This window comes from Malaclemys terrapin, chromosome 8, assembly GCF_027887155.1.
Source record: "Malaclemys terrapin pileata isolate rMalTer1 chromosome 8, rMalTer1.hap1, whole genome shotgun sequence".
Classification (NCBI taxonomy): Eukaryota; Metazoa; Chordata; order Testudines; family Emydidae; genus Malaclemys; species Malaclemys terrapin.
In genome coordinates, this window is record NC_071512.1 from 63,553,052 (window position 1) to 63,569,137 (window position 16,086).

A 16,086-nucleotide genomic window follows, 5' to 3' on the forward strand; every position below is an offset into this window, starting at 1 on the left:
GTTCCTCAAACCGCTAAGCCAGACTCTGGACCTCAGCCTCCCACCATCATTAAAGCTTTCTCCCTTACAAATATTGCGCAGAATACAACATGCTGCTATAATCATGGCACTTTTTCCTCTGCTGCTTTCAATCTGTTCCTTTCATATGGCCAAATGGCAACTTCATTGCCATTCCTCAACTGCTAAGGCAATAGTTTAACAATTCCTACCTTCTGTCCATGCAACCTGTGAATGGCTTCTCTAACTAGGGAAGCAGTGCTCAAGTTATCCTCGGAGACCCATCTTATCCAATGTCCACACTGTTAATATCCACAGTGTTACTGGGGCCAAATATTCCTTTCTCCATTAAGGTAAATAGCTCTGAGTTCTGAAAGATCCTCATCTTGTGGACTCTTCTAGACCACCCTGCCTTTTTGTCCATAAACCTGCGACTGTGGTCAACAAGCCCTTGGAGCACCATGGAGAAATACCCCTTTCTGGTTATAAATTGTGATCTTCAATGGGGAGAGGTGGGGTACAAATTGAACCCATGTGTCTATCAATTGCCCTAGTGCACTTGGAGAAGCCTGTGCATGCAAAGCTATCAATCTCCTGAGCATTATCAAGCTTTAAAACCCGTTGCAACAATACCTTGTCTATGGTGTCATGCAGGTGTATAATGCCATGGAAAATGGCCCCAATAGTCAATCTCTCCACATTGAATTGGTTGGAGAAACTGATCCTGTATTACTTGCTGGGTGTCCTTTTCCTCTTCCTTGTCCCGCTTCCTCTGCCCCAGAAGCTCCTGCTGCTCATCAGTGCAGTGGGCAAAGTCCAAAACTGAATTCACCTGGCTTTGAGTGCTTAAATACAGCCCAAGTAGCCTCTGCATATTTAAGGCTGCCAGCATAATGGCCCAGTATTGTTGGATCCATATTGGCCGACAGCAATTTGAAAGTGGCATTAGCCCTCCCAGAAAGGAAGTATGGGGCAGAGACAGGAAATATAGTTTTTTTTTAATTTGAACTCGCCTGGCTTCTGCTATACATCTCCCAATTAAGAGTGAGAAAAATCCCACACTGCTCAACAGCAAAGCAAAGCACTATGGACTTCCTTCTGAGAATGCCACAGCCTTAGTACACAGCAAGTCACCAACATGTATACACAATGATGCATGTTGAAAGAGGGCACATCTTCCCATGTGCACGTTATTAGTGTGGCTGGCTATTGTGTGTTACCCAATGCACGTCAAAAATCTGCAGATTAACGTTCTCCTCCACCATATAGCTAAGCCCTAGAACTTGGGTAGGATTTTTTTCAAAGGGGCCTAAGCAAGTGTTCAACTTCCATTGTCTTAAAGTGAGAGCTGAACACCAAACTCTCTTAGGCAACTTTGAAAATTGCAGCTCTTGTTTATAGACTTCTTATTTTAACTCTAAATGCATAAATGTGGTGTCACTTACAGCAAGGAGCCTATTTACAAACTTTTGAACTTCATAGTAATTAAATTTGGATGACCATTCCCTGAACCACCAGGGCAAAATTATGTTGTTTTGGAAAATATCATGTTCTTCTTACACATAGTCTATTTGTGAGACTGTTAAATCTGTTCTGACAAATTACTGAAACTTGAAAGTGCAAGAAACTTAGTGAAATATGCAGATGTTTTTGTTTCTGTTTTTAAGGAAGACCAAAGCATCTTCTGTTGCCCCAAGAAATCAATTTTGAACATCAGGTTCAAGAGTAAGAGTAAGCATAAGCACAAAGTATGACACATTTAGCACTGCAACTGAGAGCAATTTCTCTTGGAAAGCAAAATTATTCTGTTACATAATTGTCCAAAAGGCCTTGTCCACACTCTAGCAATTCATTGCTAAATCTCTTGTGCAAAGGCAGTCTCACAAGCAGGGCCGGCTCCAGGCACCAGCTCACCAAGCGCGTGCCTGGGGCAGCAAGCTGCGGGGGGTGGCCCGCTGGTTGCTGTGAGGGCGGCCGTCAGGCTGCCTTTGGTGGCATGCCTGCGGGAGGTCCGCCAGTCCCGCGGCTTCGGCGGCAATTCAGCTGTGGGTACGCCGAAGCCGTGGGACCGTCGGACCTCTCGCAGGCATGCCGCTGAATCCGCGTTACCAGCTGGACCTCCTGTAGGCCTGCCGCAGAAAGCCGCCTGAGTGCCGTGCTCAGGGCGGCAAAATACATAGAGTCGCCCCTGCTCACAAATAAAACAGTTTGGAGCTATGCACTGTAACTGGGCATATGCCAACCTGTGGAAGAAAGTTATAAACTCATGGATCCAGTTATCACATAAGGAACCCCACAATAGAGAAAATGATCTACAATTTTATAAATAGTGTAACCTTTTCGATGTTTGTTCAGACTCTATTACTGCCACCGCTTTCCTAATCAATGTTTATTTTCCTTACTTTCTCATTCCATCAGAGATCCAGAGATGGTATTTAATATGGTTTGGAAGTTAACCATAGATCTTACAGGCACTCAGCATGAAGAGTCTAGTCTTCCTCTTGATCTTTAAAATTAAAACAAAATAGAGCTTTTTTGATGTACAGTAGTATCATATTAAAGTTAATGCACAATATATGCATAAGTCTGACTGTCCTTATTTTTATTTATACATTTAATTTCATGTTAGCAGTAAGGCAATCCAGGTAATACACAATCTAGGGGATGACTGTATTTCTTATGTGGCTAGTCATGCAGTGTTCAGATTTATTTTACTTTCTCTTAAAAATCCACCTTTATTGATGTCTTTTTTTTCTATTGTATTACTCTTATTTAATGCCTCCTAACTAATATTTTAGTAGATCCTTTCTGTTACTGGTATTGAAGTGCAGTATTAGTGTTCTCTTTATGTAACCTCTTGGGATAGATCGTGGATTAATGGGAATTGTGCGCATACAGCTAAGGACATGCAGGAGTGCTGCAACAATTTGTATAATGGGGGTGCTGAAAGCCATTGAACCAAACTGTAAATCCTGTATATGATGGAAACCACTTCAAGCCCGGGGGTGTGGCTGCACCCCTAGTTCCAGCACCTAGGCGGACATGGCCCAAAGTAGTCAAAATGAGCTATCATATGATGCATGTTGATTTGAGGTTATATTTCTTTTCTGCATTTTTTCCCACACGCCTTCTAGTCTTTCACAGGGACTAGTGTGGGATTCCTGCTCTTTATATATTAAGATAAATCCTTTCTGGAAAGCTATTACTATTTGTATCTGCAAAATTGTAAGACAATATACCTAACTGGAGAAATCCAAAGAAGTGGCACTGTGAAATCTTATATTCAGTCAGTTGAAATATTAACATATTTTAATAGCAATATGGCAAGGCCACAACCTTTAAATGTAAGATGTACCTGTGTGTTAGACTCCTTGTTGGTGAGCCTTTATGACAACATGGGTCTGACTACTGCTGAATTGCAAACTGCAAAATTAGGAACGAGTTTGAACACAAATTGGTTTCTGTGTTTTCAGTGCAGAGATATTTAAATTATTAACAAACCATACTACAACAAACAACTTTAAATCAATTCTCTATACATCTCTAAATGCAGGAATATTACCAACCCTTTTTAATGAAACACAATTTCCCGACAGTCTTGAGATAATGTGGGATAATCTGTTTTATTAAGATATTAAAATCTCAGATGTGATAAGGTAATTCAAACAATGAATTTTTGTAATAGTGATATCAGGTAGGTTTTATTCTCAGTATCATTATGACTTTTACCCAGCTGAAAGGCTGACAGTGGCTTTGAATGTAGGGAGATTCAACTATGGGAATACATTTCCTTGGTAGTTTGTTGGTATTGCAATATCTAAGTTAATTTCCCTTAAACAATATAAATGTCCCATATGATTAAAGGACATTATCACTGTAGCAATGAAAACTCATAAATATAGTATGAAAAACTAATACTACAATAAGACTCTGAAAGGAAGCATTTCTGATGTTAATTCCAAACACAGGAAGCTAATAGCATTTTTGCACTGGAATAGATTTTGAGTGTTTCATGCAACAAAATACCTCTATTAGAAGAGGTGAAGAATGGTAATTCTATTTCCTGAGGGTTTCAAGATTTCAACTTTGTTTTGATGCTCTCTGGTCATAAGTAAGAAATCTCTCCAGTGAAAACTTTGTTGAAACTGACCTGTCTGTGAGAAACGATTTGGTTTTAAAACTGCATATATTGGTGACATTTCATTTAAGTGGAAATGTTCTGACCAGGTCTACTGCCTGCTCCACACTCTCACATTTATGGGGGTGACTGACAATGCAGTGGCTCTGCAGAGGCTGCTGTCGCTGCTATGCTGCTACCCAAAGTAAGGGTAGCTGGGATTGGGGCATAAAGGGGAGGCTTTACCACCTCTTTACTCCTCTGTCGGGGCATGCAAGACAGACCACAGTTGTATCCATAATTACTCAGGTCTTCCATATCTGAGCATCAACAGTATGAGCATCCAACAACACTGAAAAGATCTTTCCAAAGACTGAACTACCATCACTGGGAATATAAACCCATCCCGAAATCTATCCGATCACAGTTGCATTTGCCTCAATATTTTTTCAATTTTAGGACACAGAAAAAGCTAAAAATGTTAAAGACAGTCATTGCTAACTAGTATTTCTGAACTACGGGCCTGATCCAAAGCCCATTGAAGTTACTGGAAAGAGTCCCATTGGCATCAATGAGCTTTGGATCAAGCCCTAAACAGACTACAGCAAGGATATTGTGGGACCTTCCATGTTAGTTCATGAGTGCTGTCTTGAAAACAACATGTAAATCTTTGACTTTTATAGTGAAGAGAAAACATTTCCTCAATGAACTGAAATGTTTAAGGCTGTGAAACTTTCTGATGTGGGAAGAAGGGGGGATGGCTGCAATAATAATTAGTTGCAAATGAAGATGTTCCAAGGCATTCAGCTACTCTGCCAACTGTGCTAGTTTTTAAAGTTGTCTTAATTTCCACATCCTATTGTAGTTTCGTATCAACCCAAGCCACCTGCTTTGCATAGCTTTGTTACCAACATTATAAAAAAAAATCCTCTTTTAGTGAACATTTGGCTTCCGGTGAAAGGAGGTGGTGGTGATGAAGTGCAGTGAGCAGCGCAGGCTAAAAGACCATTTTCATATTGAATTAAAAATTGCCTACAGGGTGAGTGACTTACTTCAGCTGGCAGGAAGAGAAGCAGCCAAATTGGGGACTGTTGAACTAGGGGGAAAGGGGTGAAACGGAGCCTAGCAAGGTCCACTCCTGTCCCCAGGTGCCATGGGCCCAGAACTGTGCAGGGAAGACCCCCCCGCCCCCATGAATACAAAGATTCACTCCTTCGCCTTGCCATGTGTCCTTGGCGGGGGGAAACCTCAGAGAGGAGCCAGCAGAATCATCCAAGCATGGACCTTTTTCCCCCTGAACATTCCAGTCCAGACTGTAGCATGTTCTCTATCTTTCTCTGCACTGCGCTGATTGGCTTTTTTTTGCTCCAGCCCTCTCCCTCACTATCTCATCACTTCAGCACCACTCCACACCTGTCCCTTTTTACCCCCTTTTCCCCTTCCCTTTTCTTTCCATTTAGTTATTCCCCTCCTAAGCAACTCACCCTCAAGCAAGCTCAAAAACAAAGGGGGGCTAACATAATGTTTGCCACCATTGTATTTTTCACTCTGCTGGTGTTCTCCCACCCTGCCTTTGTCTAGAAGCTCTGGTAGGCAGAGACTGTATGCTCTGTGTTTGTACAGTGGCTAGCACAGTGAGGCTCCATTCTTGGTTGGCCCTTAGGCACTGCCAAAATAAACATGATTGATAAATAATAATTTATGGTCAGCTGGAGGGAGAATGTTGTTTCCTCTTGATTTGTAGGCATGGCTATGCCAGTTGAGAGTGAAAATGTCTCTTGTCATAGGAATGCAAATGAATATCAATATTTAGAGGATTTATACATGAAATACGGGAAGAAATGATGTGCAAAGTAGTTAAGTATCTGTCCCTTTCACCCCTAGCTCCCTCCCTCCACCAAAAACAAACCAACAAAAAACAAAAACGTAGAGGGTTATCTATCACTTTGATTATTCCTTTCAGGGTTTCCTGTGATGCCTTCTAACAGCTGTTATGTGACTTATGAGTTTCCAATGGTTCTCACACTCCAGCAACCAGTAGGTCCTGAGGCTACATCTAGATGGAAAAATGGTAAAGGTGATCTGATGTGACGCTGATACAATGTTGCGCAAGGTAAATTAAGCGCAGTTTCTCTATGAATGTAATATTTCCATAGCTCTTGAAAAAAATGAGTACCCATTCTCCAATATATGTTTGCAATAAAAGATATAAGAGAGAAAAAATCCTGCATAATTCTTTTAGATGGAGTGAGAGTCAGTAACCCATTTCATGGAAAGCTGAACATCATTTTAAGTCAAAAACAAAGTATAAAGATTGAAAAAAGAAACACAAGATCAGCAAAAGAAAAATATATTTTCTCTGTATTTTTCCTTTGTCTTAAGTAAGTAGCCTGAATTAGTTTGTCCAATTAATTACTTCTTAAAATGCCAATGACACTTAATGTTAAAGACTCTAATGTTAATAAAATGGCATCATCTAACTATGCCACTAAGATTGGCAACACCAGCTAGATATAACATATTTATAGGCCCTATTCAGCAGAACATTTAAGCATGTGGCTGAAATTCAGTGTGTGCTTAATTGTTTTGCTGAATCAGAGCCTTAAAGAAGAATTAATACTGCAGAGCACCACATACAGTGTTTGTCCCTTTTGAAATACTTCTGTTAGGAGCTTCTCTCCTCAGAGCACAGCTTCATAATGCAGTTTATGTACTAATTCTCTTGACATGGCTTCCTAAAACATGTGGACAGAACACATGGGGGAAGCGGAGGTTTCAGAAGCAGCAGTGGCTGGGCAAGCCCAACAGTTATGCTGCCAATGGGGACAGAGGATGGAAGGCAGATTGACGGTAGGTCACTGAGGTCTGGCACATATTTCCCAACAAATTCACATAGGCACCGCCCCAATCTGTGACAATTTGAATGCATAAGTTGTCCCCTCCCATATAATTTGTATGTGAAATATGTAGTCAATTGAATAAATGGATTCCTAAGTGAGAATTAAGTCACACATTCAACACCAATTCTGCATCTTACACTTTTTTTTTCCTGCAGGTTGTTATATCCATTAAGGATTAGAAATTGCATTCGGGTACATTACTCATGTACACTTCATTATTATCCCTTCCAGGGTATTAAGTTTCAAAGGTAAGCAGGAACAAACAACTCAAACACAGGGTCAACCCACAAAATTTTGGTGGGCCCTCATCCGTCTGTTCAGAGCTTCTCTCATAAGCAATCTCTGCTTCTATTGATCCCCCATCCCAGCTGTCCCTTCCACCATGGCTGATCCAGCTAGCTATAAAGCTCTGATTCAGGGCTGCAACCAGGTTTCTCTTCCATCAAGAGAAGCAGAACTCTGCCCTCCTTCCTTGTCAGCCCCTAGCTCTGCTATCATTGGCTGCAGGTGTAGCACAGCACCATTAATTGCATGCATAGAATGTCCTTATCCCTCTCATTCCCTGTCAGTCTCTTTAACCCCACCATTGCCAAATGGGGCTTGCCTTTCTATCCCAATACACTTAGGTATTTATAGCATCTGCATTATCCAAGAATCTGAGCATCTCAGCTTCTTTAATGAATTTACTGAATATCATAACACCCCATTGAGGTAGGGAAATGCTATTATCCCCAGTTGACAGATGGGAAATTGATGCCCAGAGAGTCTAAGGGCCAGATTTGTAAAGGTATGGAGGCACCTAACACCTACAGTCACATAGAAGGTCTCTGGAAGAGCAGAGAATTGAGCCCAGGTCTCCAGAGTTGCAGAACAGCACTCTAACCACTGAACCATCCTTCTTATCATGTGAGCATGGTTCTTGGGCCTCTTTGCATGATATTCTTGTCTCCCTGTAAAACCTAGAAATGCCCTGGGACTGCAGTAACCACTGCAGTGGAGAGGGGAGATTCCCTCTTGGGGTGATGGGAGGATTGAGTGTGGAAAGGCTATGCCATCTTCCCACTCTGAATTGCCCAGGCATGTGTGAGGGAGCTCTTTATCTTCCAGCTCTGTTTGGGAACTGTAAGCCTGACCTGCTATTTGGTCCCAAGAAGCTTCTCTAAGGTTCCGTGCAGCAGACTGATGGATAGCTGTGGAGACCCATCCCTACCCCAAACTGGATAATGAACAGGGCATCTGGGTACTGTGTAGCTACTATCTAGCAGCTTCAGAATATTGACAATTAAAATAATAATTCAAGCTCTCTAAAAATTCCAGAGCAGAAAAGTTGCTTGAGGGAGAAAATATAACATCACTCCAAATATTCTTTCTCCAATATTAAGTGAAGCAAAAATGACTCCGTGGCAATAAAACTCTACATTTTTCAATACTTTGTGTTTTAGCTATATAATCATTCTATCATATTTTAAAAGCGATGTTTTTTATGCCCAGTTCCACCTCTACACCAGACTATTTATAAAAATCATAAGACAGAATGCAATGCACAATACACTTTTATAATGCTATGAAGAAGGACCACCGGAGAAATGTGAAAAAGCATGTGGAAGTTATAAACTGCCAGAATTTGGCCCTTTTCTATGTATGTCTTTAGAACATACGATCCTAATAAAATTAGTCATTACACTCACAATGTATATTTAAAATGCAGAGTTTTACAGGTACAATAAAACTTTTTCCACTGAACCAAGTGGGCATAAATCTTGGAAGTGTTTTTCCTGACAAAATGTTTGATTATTTTTGTGCTTTGTTTCAATCCTTTAGTATGAGACAGGAACTGTAAAAAGCTAAACTAAATCTATGTTCAGTTGATTTTGGAGATAGCTCTTTACAATCCTGTTCTGCAGGAGTCGTTTTATCTATACTAAGAGTGAGATATTTTAGACAAGTACTGCTTGCAAGCTGAATAGCCACACATATTTCTAAATGATGATGAATAATTCATGAATATACACGGTTACAGTAAAAGGCTCAAAAGAACACAAAAAGGTCATTTTCTCTTTTTTAAAGTTTTTTTATCAGTTCCTTTTTTTACACTCAGTAATGAGGAGTGGGGCAGCTATGGCTCTAGCATATATGAGCTGAATTAATTCAGATTGTAGATGTTTTTGCTCTGAAACTCTGGACCCAGTTGGGGTCTTTGAAAGGCTGATCTTCATAAATGGTACGGGAGTTCATTTTTCCACTTTTAAATATGGGGTTAATATTTCTGATTATGTTTTAGGGCTATTTTATGGCACTTTTCTTTTGATTGCACTCTAGAGTGATTTTGATTTGTATTTTAAGATCTTTAAATGTACTTGAATATATATATTTAAAAGGGGGGAATCTTCTGAGTATTGAGTTAGCTGAAAATAATGCTGGTAGTATCTTCAGTGCACAGAGAGAAGACTGAGGCTCCATGCATAGCATTCAACCAGAGACAAATACACGTGAAAACTTTATTATCCAAGCACCAGACCCCAGATCTGTATGAGATGATTTGTTCATGCTTTAATCCCAAGCTGTGCCACCATAACAGACCTCTTCAGGGTATTGCTGAAACTTTGAAGGGGGAGAATCCAGAATTCTCATGGACCTGTTATTTTCTCTTTTTGTATCTGTCTTTTACACTTATGTGCACTCACAGACACACATTTATATACAGATATGATCTACAACAAACTAAATGTCCCCTGTACACTATATAGGGTATACAAGTAACAGTCATGGCAGAGGCAGTCAAAGGCCTATCAGCAGTTGGTAGCCAAATCAAAAAAGCAAGAGAGCATGTGTACATATGCCTTTGTTTATTACAGTTTCCCTGGCAAACCCCCAGCTTCTTCTGAAATATTGAATGGGCTTAAATTCCACACTGAGGGAAACATCCAAAAGAGAATGAGTTCATCTCAAAGAACCATCTTCTCTGTTCATGACATGCGTCTGATGAAGTGGGCATTCACCCACAAAAGCTTATGCTGCAATGATCTGTTAATCTTTAAGGTGCCACAGGACTCTTTGTTGCTTTTTACAATCCGGACTAACACGCTATCTCTCTGATACTTCTCTGTTCAGGTATTCAAACATGGGGGGAAATGTTGATGAAAGGGGGCGATTTTTTTTCTGCCTTCAGTTTTTATGGTAAGACCTTTAGAAAATACTGAGACTTGCAGCATGCTCTCAAAAGGATCATACCATGGAGTTATAGTCCTTTACTGTATATTTCAATGATTTATTTGGCTTAATCCAAAACCAGTATTCCTCTTTGAATCCGGCTGTTTTTTTGTTAAGGATTTTTTAGTAGTATTTTTTCTGAAGACTTCTCACTATATCTTCTATCACTTCTGTTCGTGGAGAGCTAATCACATACCTGCAGGTTAGCTCAGTTCCTGAGTAGGCCATACATATCTCTTTAAATTCTTAATCACGAACATCTGTGTTCAGGTATTTAGGTAGATAATGTTGGTTGATGAGCTACATTTATTAAGTACTATGAGGATGTTAGCAATAATTACACTCTCCATGCTAATGTACCATACTCCAAGTAAAAATAGAACATTCATGTTTGGTTGATGTTTAAATAATTTCATTATCAAGAAGAATAATAGGATTGACATTGACAACTTCCCTAATTACTGCACTTGACAGAAAACCAATGCTAATTAGAATTCCAAATTAAAAAAAAAATACACTGTTTATAATCAGCATAACATGCCTCAATTGAAAGCACAGTTTGAATATCTGAGTTGCCATTTTAATTGTTGCATGTATAAAAGAACGGGGAATTATCTGTTTTTTTTTTAAATTGAGTTGTGTATTATATAGTTCACAAATGGTGTTGTCAGATAGGGGATTGTGTTGTCTTCCTAAATATTACAAGGTGAAAGGAATTTCTTTAAAAACAACTTTTTAACACTGCAATTAATGCTATAGCTCCACATTTTTAAACTGAGTTTTAAATGAGCACAGTAGAGACTTAGGAGCTATCTCAGTCCCCATGGTGGGCACCTAAGATATTATTAATTGTTTAATCAATACATATCTCCTTAAAAATCTCAACCAGCTCTATTCTGTGTGTGATGAGAGACTCTCCATAATTTCCAGTGTGTGGTTTCTAGGGAAAAGCCAGAGATCTTCTCATCCCTTCACTAAGGTTTATGGGTCTTTCCTGCTCAAAATTTCTTGCAGAGCTGGCAACAGCAAAAGAGTGTCCTGAAACCCCTTCTTCTCCAGACCTAAGACACCTCTGCACCACCCTGAGCCAGCTGCACCAAAAATGACTGGGAGGAAAGAGCACCAGAGCCCTTTTTCTTTGCCAAGTGTGTAGCATTGTGACTGGGCATACAAACCCTCCCTTGGAAAGGAAGGTATTTTCTGGTCTGCTGGTTATATATTAATTATAATAATTAAGAATTCCCAAATAACACTGTGTAGTTTGGCATGGTCTCGTCCCAAGATCAGGCCCAGAGTTATTAGAATTACTTATCTTGAGAAATCTGATGTGCACAGGAGCAATACCCACACTTAGGAAAAGCCTTTTGCATTTGCATTAGTTTTATTAACATAGTTAGCAAAATCGCAAACACTACAACCCAGCAAAGAACCTAGAAGTAATATACAATGAGCATCCATAATCTCTTACCATCTCTTGTGGAGAAGTGTTAGTCACTATCTTCTTCATTGTCATCACCATCATGTATCGTGCCGGTGTGTCTCAAGGCATGCAAGCTGGGATACAACTTTTATAGTGTTATGCTGATACCCACTATGCCTAATGCATATTCAGTAAGGATTTCAGCTCCTTTACCTTATTTGAACCTCCATACCTTTCTCCCATAGGTTACTAGGCCTTTTACCTCAAGTTCATTAGCATATATATCAATTAGTTACCATGGCATTCTTGTGGTTGAACATGTGCTGATATTCCTAACTTAAAATACCTCAAGCTGGTACAAACTGTCATCTTGTCAGCAATTTAGTCATACTTGTTTATTACAGAAGTCTGTCTTGTGATATCTTATGATCTAGGGTTATCCTGGGTAAGTGTTCATGCTAAGGCTTTTGGGGCATTATCATAGAATATCAGAGTTGGAAGGGACTTCAAGAGGTCATCTAGTCCAACCCCCTGCTCAAAGCAGGACCAATCCCCAGACAGATTTTTGCCCCAGATCCCTAAATGGCCCCCTCAAGGATTGAATTTACAACCCTGGGTTTAGCAGGCCAATGCTCAAACCACTGAGCTATCCCTCCCCCCTCTTTATTCATTTAGCTAAGCTGTTGTCATATAGGCCTTGAAGCTTGCACACTCATTTCGTTACTGCCTTAACTTATACCTAATGCTTACTCATCAAATATTTATTCCTATAGGCTACAAAGGGGTTAAAGAGCTACTTTGGATCCAGGTAGCTCTACCCTGCGCACACACGAAGTATGCATGGACTGGAGCTTAAAAGGAGAGTGGAGCAGGTTAGTTCTGAGCAGCCAGTGGAGGTGAACTCTTAACTCCTGAGATGAAGTGCTATTGGGAGGTCCATTTGTCTGGTGTCCTGGACTATTGAGAACCTACCTGACCTGCTGAGGGAAAAAGGGACTGTGACCACTTGAAAGTCCTGGGATTTATCCTTTGATTTATTCTGTTCATATATCTTTTCTTTGTCCTTTTGTGGGAGGAGACTGATAGCAAGCAATCCAGAGGAGCAGTGGTACAGCACATTTTGGAGGTGCAAAAATGTGCTGCCCACCACAGAGCCTTGGATTGGAATCTGATGGAGAGAATGGGCCTGGCTTCCCTTAAAAACTCCTGGATGGGGCTGAAGGCAAAAAGTCTACCCCAGATCCAGGGCAATCTGGACAAGAAGGATTATAACCTGGAGGATCATGACTTTGTGAAGCCTGGAACCCCTTGACTGACAGCAGGACTATCCTTTGTTAGGCTCATAGTATATCCTGAAAGACATGGACAAAACTCACAGCCTGGCTGGCGGACTGAGTCATGGAAAAGCAGATCATTGTAGCGCTGGAGCTGTTGTCACTAGGGGGTGCCAGGAAAGAATATGCCCTTGCCTAAGCACTAAATGATGCCTGTGGTGAGTGATCCCCATCACACCCACCTGAGGAAAGGAAAACCCTGGAGGCCAATGGAGGAAACTACTTGCTTGTGGTGACTGGGTTTGCAGCCTTACAAACATTCAGTTTTAGGGGAACATTTGAGAACAGCCCTGTTGATTTCAATGTGACTTCTCAGATGTGTAATTATTTACAGCAGGAGGTCCATAGGAAGTAGCTTTGAAGTCTGGTGTTTGTTTCTCAGTCTGTACACCAGTAATCTGGGGGCTTTTGTGAAGTCCAGTGAAGATCATGAATCAAGAAATAATGTTATAAATCCTTTTAAATAAAATGATAGATCAAGGTTCAAATCAGTGTTTGTAGCTATAATCTCTCTGTCTATAATGGCCCAAGTCCAAAACACCCCAAACTTTGCGAAAGTTCAGATTTGGGTTTTGAAGCCTCGATCTGTGGATTTCCAAATCCAAGGATTTAGTTGAACCCATTCTGGAGCTAGGGGTTCAAATTCAGCTATGGCATAAGACACTATTGCTCCTGCTCAAATTAAAGGAGATGTACTTACTTCAGCCAGGATGGAATTTGGCCCAAAAGTTAAGGGGTGAATCTGTAGTCTTAGCTCAGGGCTTTTCTGTTAATATATTTTCCGTTCTTCTTTTTTCTTAAAAGTAGTTATTCTGGTATGTATTATGTGACTATGCTCCATGTATAGGTCACCACATAATTGTGCTGCCTGAGGAGCAGACTGGAAGTTTCCTATTTCTCTGTGGGAGGAGTAACCTGGGCCAGCCCTTACCTGGGGCAGCTGCCCTGGTCAGCACATTGGGAGGTGGAGCCAGAGCTTATTCATTTCACCCCACCCTATCCCCCAATACAGTAGAACCTCAGAGTTATGAACACCTATGGAATGGAGGTTGTTTGTAACTCTGAAATGTTTGTAACTCCTGAACAAAACGTTATGGTTGTTTGTTATTTCAAAAGTTTACAATTGAACATTGACTTAATACAGCTTTGAAACTTTACTATGCAGAAGTAAGAAAAATGCTGCTTTTAACCATCTTAATTTAAATACAAGTATAAACAGTTTCCTTACCTTGTCAAATCTTTTTTAAACTTTCCCTTTATTTTTTTAGTAGTGTACATTTAACACAGTGCTGTACTGTATTTGCCTTTTTTTCCCCCTCTGCTGCTACTTGATTATGTACTTCCAGTTCCAAATGAGGTGTGCAGTTGATTGGTCACTTTGTAACGCTGGAGTTTGTAACTCTGAGGTTTAACTGTATAAGGAAAGAACATAGCCACCCCATGGAGGCTGTTCTCCACTCCATGCTGCTATATGGTATGGGTATCTGGTTTAGGGGAGAAAAGAGGTGTCTTCCTTACCTTGTTGCACTGGATAGACATACAGGATGGGCCACAATCTAGCCCTGGATTAACAACAGAACTGATTTGGGTTTCAGCATCAGAGCTTGAGTAACAAACCAGTGTAATTGGATATTAAATAACTAATTGTTTAAGTTGAAGTGACGCACTTTTCTCATGCTTTGAGTTCAGAATTTCAGCTCCACTGAAGAAGAAAAGAGAGACAGAATGAACTGCAGAAAAATATAGCTTTATCCAGCAGCTCAGAATAGATATAAAGCACTTTTCTTTATTCAAGGCAACACTAGCCAGGTCCTTTACCTTTGTTATGAAATAATAACATTTATGTAAAATGTAGGAAATGTAAAGACGATCTTTACATTGGCCGGCTCTTATCAGTGAAATAAGAGCTCTGATGATATCCGCAACAGTTTCATTATTTATTTATTCAGAAATCATTTAAAATAACTTTTTCCATGCTATGCATACAGCACCATTATGCACATTAAAATTGTGACTGGTTCGGTTACAGAGACCCCATTGGGACTGAAGTTACCTCTGAGCCCATTTTCCCTGCCAGCTTGGGATTCCAGAACCCTGCCTTGTTGAGCCAGACATGCTAGCAACACAGACCCAGGGGTGGTCCACACCCCCAAAGCTGCAATCTTTAACCAAAACTTGCTCAGCACCCAGACACCCAGTTACCAATGGGATCCATCCCCCCAAAAAATCCGTTTTACTCTGTATAAAGTTTATACATGGTAAACTCATAATTGCCCCCCCTCTATAACACTGATAGAGAGAGATGCAAAGCTGTTCACTCCCCCAGGTATTAATCACTTATTCTGGGTTAATTAATAAACAAAAGTGATTTTATTAAGTATAAAAAGTAGGATTTAAGTGGTTTCAAGTAATAACAGACAGAATTAAATAAGTTACCATGTAAAATAAAGCATAAATATGCAAGTCTAAGCCTAATACATTAAGAAACTGATTACAGATAATATCTCACCCTCAGAGATGTTCCAATAAGCTTATTTCCCAGACTAGACTCCTTCCTAGTCTGGGCCCAATTCTTTCCGCTGGTACAGTCCTTGTTAGTTCCAGCTCAGGTGGTAACTAGGGGTTTTCTCATGACTGGCAACCCCCTTTGTCCTGTTCCACCCTTTTTATAGCTTTGGCACAAGGCGGGAATTTTTTGTCTCTCTGGATCCCCACCCCTCCTTCTAAATGGAAAAGTAGCAGATTTAAGATAGATTCCAGCATCACTGTAAGACGTCATTCTTCATTACCAATGGGCTGGCCCACACGTCCACAGGAAGGCTTGCAGGTAAATAAACCATCTACAACCAATTGTGCTAGTTAATGGAAGGCATCAATATTCTAAACCACCATTAATGGGCCACGCTTTGCATAATCGCAATAGGATCTCAGAGTTATACCTTCTATTTCTAGCTTCAGATACAAGAATGATACATTCATATAAATAGGAGGAATATATTCAGTAGGCTATAACCTTTGTAATGATACCTTACAAGAGAAACTTTTGCATAAAGCATATTCAAGTTACATTATAGTCACACTCATAAGCATATTTCCATAAAATATTAT